The sequence below is a fragment of the Penaeus vannamei genome, chromosome 12 (genome assembly GCF_042767895.1).
Source record: "Penaeus vannamei isolate JL-2024 chromosome 12, ASM4276789v1, whole genome shotgun sequence".
In the NCBI taxonomy this organism is placed as follows: Eukaryota; Metazoa; Arthropoda; class Malacostraca; order Decapoda; family Penaeidae; genus Penaeus; species Penaeus vannamei.
In genome coordinates, this window is record NC_091560.1 from 40,468,493 (window position 1) to 40,475,653 (window position 7,161).

General features: G+C 34.1%; 1 protein-coding gene across 1 annotated transcript in view; it reads right to left on the reverse strand.

Annotated features, from left to right (window-relative positions):
- Positions 1–7,070: 7,070 nt before the first annotated feature.
- LOC138863608 (uncharacterized) overlaps positions 7,071–7,161 on the reverse strand; it is a 1,669-nt gene continuing 1,578 nt past the window's right edge. Inside the window, exon 2 of the mRNA XM_070128300.1 lies at positions 7,071–7,161. This exon is cut by the window's right edge and continues 735 nt beyond it. The gene's annotated coding sequence lies outside the window, so the exon portion shown is untranslated.

Sequence of the window (7,161 nt, forward strand, 5' to 3'; positions counted from 1 at the left end):
ACTCAGGGCCTACCGCTGCCTATCTCTTCATCTCTGCTCGGCGAGACACTTTCATCTTCAGCCTCCGCCCACGCTGCCATCTCCAAGCAAGACTGCAAGTAGACCGTGCGTTTCTTTGAACCAGCAATCGTGGGGGAATCCAGAAAAAATAAATAAATAAAACTCATATCTGGTTACAGTGTTGCGACACCAGAAGACCACTCAGAGAGAGAGGGAGAGAGAGAGAGAGAGAGAGAGAGAGAGAGAGAGAGAGAGAGAGAGAGAGGGAGAGAGGGAAGAGGGAGAGAGAGAGAACGAGATAGAGAGAAGAGAGAGGCAGGATAACAATTGCTACTTAAAACATCAAAACAAAACCCTTTGTAATAAGAAGAGATGTTAGTAGATAACTATAAATCTCGTTCACAAGTAGTATTTACGGGGCCACAGAGAAGGGGGGCTGTTTTATTTCTTTTTTTTTTTAGGGGGGGGGAGTAGCGAGGGGTTTGGTGGGGGGGGGAAGGGGGTAGGCTGGTCCACCCCTACGAGCCGGGCTTGTACATCAGGACGGGGGAATGAGAAGGGGTAAACTGGACAAAAAAAACGTGTCTGGGAATCCCTGTTGCAGACCTTGTTGGCTGCTCACGAGTCTCTACTCTGAAAAGGACTAAAATTCTCACACAAGCACACGCCAGAAGGAAGGAACAGAGAATCCTCTAGTTGATATACTTGCCTCGCTGCCGTTGTCATGAGAGAATTTAGATTTCAAGTCCAGAGTTGACCCAAACCGAGAGCTTCCAGACCATAAAATGATTCTTCATCTCTTTGACTCATGGAAAAGAAATGACCCTGAAAAAAAATCTTACCTAAAATTGCTTGCATTGAATATTCCCGGAATTCGACTTCTGAAAGTTACTGAACCAGACGTAGTAAAAGATTTCAGAAAACCCGAAAGGATTGTGCATAATATGGTCATCACTGTATGAAAAGATTCACTGTTAATCAATTTATGACGATAAATTACCGGTATTTTTTCATTATATATATTTTTTTCGAGATCTTACACGGTGACAATCTTGACTTTAACATCAAACGCACACCTTGTATATATATATTTGATACAGTAATCTCAAGTGATAACCGATAACCTTTAAAGAATCCATTAAAAAAAAAAACGGCAATGTTGGAGGGCAGACATATTTATTTTTTTTATAAGTTGCAGGCATCTCGAATTCTGGCGTCTGGCCAACTTTGCCCGCAGTCCCATGAGGTTCACGCCTGATCATTTTAATCAGCTCACTTAAATTGACTGAAATCGACCTTCAAAAGCCGAGCTGGGGAAAATATTCACGACACCACATTGAGGAAATTCGTCGTACACACACATACAGACATAGACAAAGACACAAATACACACAGATACATATATAAACACACACGCATATATGTGTATGTATGTGTGTGCTTGTAAATGTATGCATGCGTGTCTGTGCACATGCCATCACCACTGAACACGACAGCTATATAAAATGAAGTCATGCTAAGAACAGAATACTAGATAATGTTTTTTTTGTTCTTTTTTTTTTCAAATATTTATCCAGTACCCAGGAATTCCTAAAGAAAGTCGATCTTCTTCAGGACATATTACCATTATTATCATCTGCACCACCATTCTTTATTATTTCCCGCAATGTTGTAAAGAATGCCTGCCCGTATATACGTCCGTACGTATGTATCCGTAGATATATATATATACGTACGTTTGTGCACGTACACTGACGCATACATCTACGCCCACATACATCTGCACATAATGTATTAAACGCCGTTGATGTTAATCCTTGCTCCCCTGAAAGATCAAGGACGCCTGCCCTCGCCCCATCCTACAGTGACGTAAGCAAAGGTCTTCCCATCCTAAGGACAGAGACACGAGTCGCTTTCGGGGAGGCTTGGCGGCCAGGGAGAAGGGAGGAGGATGGCAGTGATAAAGAGGGTGATGATGATGATGATGATAATGAGGGTGATGATGATAATGATGATAATGAGGGTGATGATGATGATAATGATAATGAGGGTGATGATGATGATATTGAGGGTGGTGATGATGATAATGAGGGTGATGACAATGATAATGAGGGTGATGATGATGATAATAAGGGTGATGATGATAATAAGGGTGATGATGATGATAATGTGGGTGATGATGATGATAATGAGGGTGATGATGATAATGAGGGTGATGATAATGAGGGTGATGATGATAATGAGGGTGATGATGATAATGAGGGTGATGATGATGACCATGACAATGAGGGTGATGACAATTATAATGATAATGAGGGTGATGATGGTAATGAGGGTGATGATGACAATTATAATGATGGTGATGATGATAATGAGGGTGATGATGATAATGATAATGATGATGATGACAATGATAATGATGGTGATGATGATAATGAGGGTGATGATGATAATGATAATGATGATGATGACAATGATAATGATGGTGATGATGATGACAATGATAATGATGGTGATGATGATAATGAGGGTGATGATGATGACAATGATAATGATGGTGATGATGATAATGAGGGTGATAATGATAATGAGGGTGATGATGATGATAATGAGGGTGATGATGATAATGAGGGTGATGATGATGGCAATGATAATGAGGGTGATGATGATGACAATGATAATGAGGGTGATGATGATGACAATGATAATGAGGGTGATGATGATGACAATGATAATGAGGGTGATGATGATGACAATAATAATGATGGTGATGATGATGACAATGATAATGGTGATGATGATAATGAGGGTGATGATGATAATAAGGGTGGTGATGATGACAATGATAATGATGGTGATGATGATAATAATGAGGGTGATGATGATGATAATGAGGGTGATGATGATGACAATGATAATGAGGGTGAGGATGATGACAATGATAATGAGGGTGATGATGATGTCAATGATAATGAGGGTGATGATTATGACAATGATAATGATGGTGATGATGATAATGATGGTGAGGATGATGACAATGATAATGATGATGATGACAATGATGATGATGATAATGAGGGTGATGATGATGACAATGATAATGATAGTGATGATGATGAGGGTGATGATGATGACAATGATAATGATGGTGATGATAATGATGGTGATACTTCTACTATTACTGCTACTACTAATAATAATGATAATGATGTTGATAGCGATGATAGTAATGATACTTCTACTACTAATAATAATGATAATGATGATAATAATGGTAATGATAATAATGATACTACTACTACTAAAAATAGAAATGACAATAATGATACTACTACTGCTGCTATTACTTCTATCACTACCACTAATGATACTGATAATAGTGATAATGATAGCAACTAGGACACAGAAAAAATACAATGATAATGATGAGAAAAAATACAGTGATAATAATGATAATAGAAATAATGACAGCAACAATAATGATAATAATTCCAATAATATTATCCAGGTATTGCTATCAATGTTTAATGAAAATGATGTAATTTTGCTTTCGTCTATCTGTCCGAACCTCCGGCTATACGCTACCGTCCGTAATACTTAATATTACGTGACGTGTCTTAGAGGGTACTCAATTCTTCATTTTTAAATCAGTGAACACCTAGAATTATATTCCATGTGACTGAGGACATGAAGGTAAAACATTTTGGTGTTAAAATGGCGTGATCATTGGCAACTTGAATATTAATGAATGAACATACACACACACATTACGAATCTATGTGAATCCTATTTTAACATTTATTATCACTAGGGGGAGGGCAGGGGGAGAGAAGAAAGGGGGAAAGGGAGGGAGGAGAACAAAGGGGGGGGGAGGAGGAGAAGAAAGCGGGGAAGGAGAAGGAGGAAAAGAAAGCGGGGAGGGGAGGGGGAGAGAAGAAAGGGGGGGAGGGGAGGGGGAGAGAAGAAAGGGGGGTAGGTAAATGAATGAAAGAGAAGAAAGAGGGAGGAGGGGAAGGGAGCTTAAAAGAGAAAAGGAAGATGAGGAAGGAAAAACAAAGGGGAAACGGAGGGGACTTAAAGAGAAAAAGAAAATGGGGAAGGGAAAAGGGGAGAGGGAGCTCAGGAAAAGAGGGGAATGGGAGAGAGAGGGAAGGGAGATAAGGAAGCGAAGGAGGTGGAGAGGGGAGTTTAAGGAGGAAGAGAAGAGGAGTGGGAGGAGGAGGGTGTGGGGCTTAAAATGAGAGGGGGGGAGTGAATTTAAGGAAGACTTCGGTGCGAGAGGGGATGGAAGAGCGGGAGGAGAAGTAGAAAAGGAATAGGGAGAGAGGGATAAAGGGAGAAGAAGGGAGAATTAAGAATAACGTATTAGAATGAAAGACGGAAAGAGGAGTATATAAATATTTTTTTTCTTTTTCTTCTTATTTTTCGTTCTCATTTTCTTTCTTTCTTTCTTTTATTCCGTGGAATTTCTGATACTGACATTGATTTTGATAACAATAATAATGTTAATGATAATAATGACTGTGATAATGGTAAAGGATGATATTGATGATAGTGATAATAATGATGATGCTAATGGTGATGATGATGATGACATTTATGATGATGAATACGATGATAAAACTAATACCAAAGAAAATACCAAAATATAAGTGATGTAAAAAAATATAAATCAAATATGCCAAAAACTTTATACACACGGTCACTCGGCTCGATTGTTTTGGCGCCATTTTTAACGGACATTGAGAACTTTCTCGATATGAAATTACGAAATACATTCATTGAGATTCAAGGTAAGTTGCTCAAAATCGATGAGTCAGCGATAAATTGCATATAGTTTTGGCAAGAGGAAATGATAAGCAGATTTCGAAAATGAAAATAATTTGTGGGAAAAACAATCTGTCATGGCGTACCTATTACTAGTAAATGGTTAATACTATTTAATGGCATCATCACTAGCATCATTTTTTTACTAACATTGTTATTGCTTTTACAATTATCGTTATCATTGTTATTTCATTTATTATAATCATCATTATTGTGGCTATTGCCGTTGTTACTAGTTCTTATCATTATCATAATCCTTATTATTACTATTATTATACCATTATTATAATTTTTATTAGCTCTTATTACTATCATTGTTATTATTATTATTATTATCATCATTATTACCATAGCTGTCATTATTAATATTATTGTTATTATCATTATTATCACATGATAATAATAATAAAAAGATAATAACGATAATAATAATGATATCAACGATAATAAAAATATTAGTAGTAATAATAAATATTATTATTGTTTGAATTACCATTGTTATCATTAACATTAGCTAATTATAATGATCATTATCAAAGTCATCATTGCTATTACCATCAATTTTATCATTATTATATTTTGTTGTCATTATCATCATTATCATTATTATTGTTATTATCATTATCATTATCAGTGTTATCATTATCATTATCAGTATTATCATCATTACTATTATTGTTATTTTTTTCATTATTATTATTAAAATTACTGTTATTGATATTATTACCATTATCATTTTATTAACAATTTTATTATTGGGATTTTTATCATAATTGCCATTATCATCATTATTATTCATATCACTATCATGATTATTATCATTATCATTATTGTTGTCATCATTTTTATCATTTCTATTGTTTTAGTGTTGTTGTTATTATTATTGATATTGTCAGTACCATTACTTTCAGCATCAGTTATAATCATTATCATTACTGTTGTTATTAATATTGACATTAGTTTCATCCTTATCCTTATCCTCATTGTTATTATCATTATTATTATCATCATTATCATCACATTATTAGTCAACATTATTATGATCATTATCACTGTTATTACCAATATTGTTGTCATTATTAGTATTATTGTTACAATCATTATTGTTATCATTGTTAGGATTATTGTAATTACTAATATTATTAATGTTGTTGTCCTCATTAATGTTATTATTATCCTTTTATTATAGTACTGTTATTATCACTATTATTGTTATCATTATCATTATTATTGTTGTTATTGTTATTACTATTTTATTATCATTTTTATCATCATTAGTATTATTATCATCATCATCATTATATTTATTAGTAGTAGTAGTAGTAGTATTAGTATTATTATTATCATTATCATCATCATCGTTATTATCATTATCATTCCTATTATCATTATCGTCACTATTATCATTAGTATTATCATCATTATTATTGCCATTATCACGATTATCATCATTTTCATTATCATCGCTATTATTATTGTTATAATTTCCGTTATTATTGTTATGATCATCATCACAATTATTATTATTATCACACTTCATTATTATCATTATCACGCTTCAATTATTATTATTATCACGCTTCATTATTATTATTATCTTTATTACAAAAATGATTTGCAACTTGCACCGCAAAAACAACAAAGCCAAGTATTGCAAAATCTTCCTTGCACTCGTTTTACAACACTGCAATAGATTTTCAAGTAGTTCCATTAAACTACAGTTGGTGTTTATTTATTATTCTTATCATTTATTTGTTTGTTTATTTTTAGGTGAGGCGGGTAATGTTTTCTATTTTACTTTATATTTCAAACAAACTTTCTTCTTCTTTTGTAAATTTCTCTCTATCTCTCTTTCTTTCTTTCGCTCTTATTCTCAACTTCTCTTAAGCTGTCTCTCTCTCTTTCTTATTTTCCCTTAGTCTCATTCCTAACCTTTCTCTCTCTCTTGATGTGTTTCTCTTTCTCAGTCTCTTTATTTCCCTCTCTCTCTCTCTCTTTCTTTCCGTGTCAAGTTATTTTGTAACCTGTTTATTTTTAATTTTGTTCAGTCAATCAGTACATTAGTTAGGCTATATCCTCTGCCCCAATATAAGTCGATCTATATATGTGTATGTACGTTGGTCTGTGTGTATTTTTGTGTTCGTATGCATGTGTGTCTACGTTTGTTGGAGTTGACCGTGAATTTTCTTAGCTTATTTAGGAAAATAAGTATCTTATTAATTAATACATTTATTAGAGGAAAATTGCTCTCACGGTGAGAAATATTTGATACAATATTCCAAATAAAAAAGTAAACAAGATTCACACACACACACACATACACATACACATATA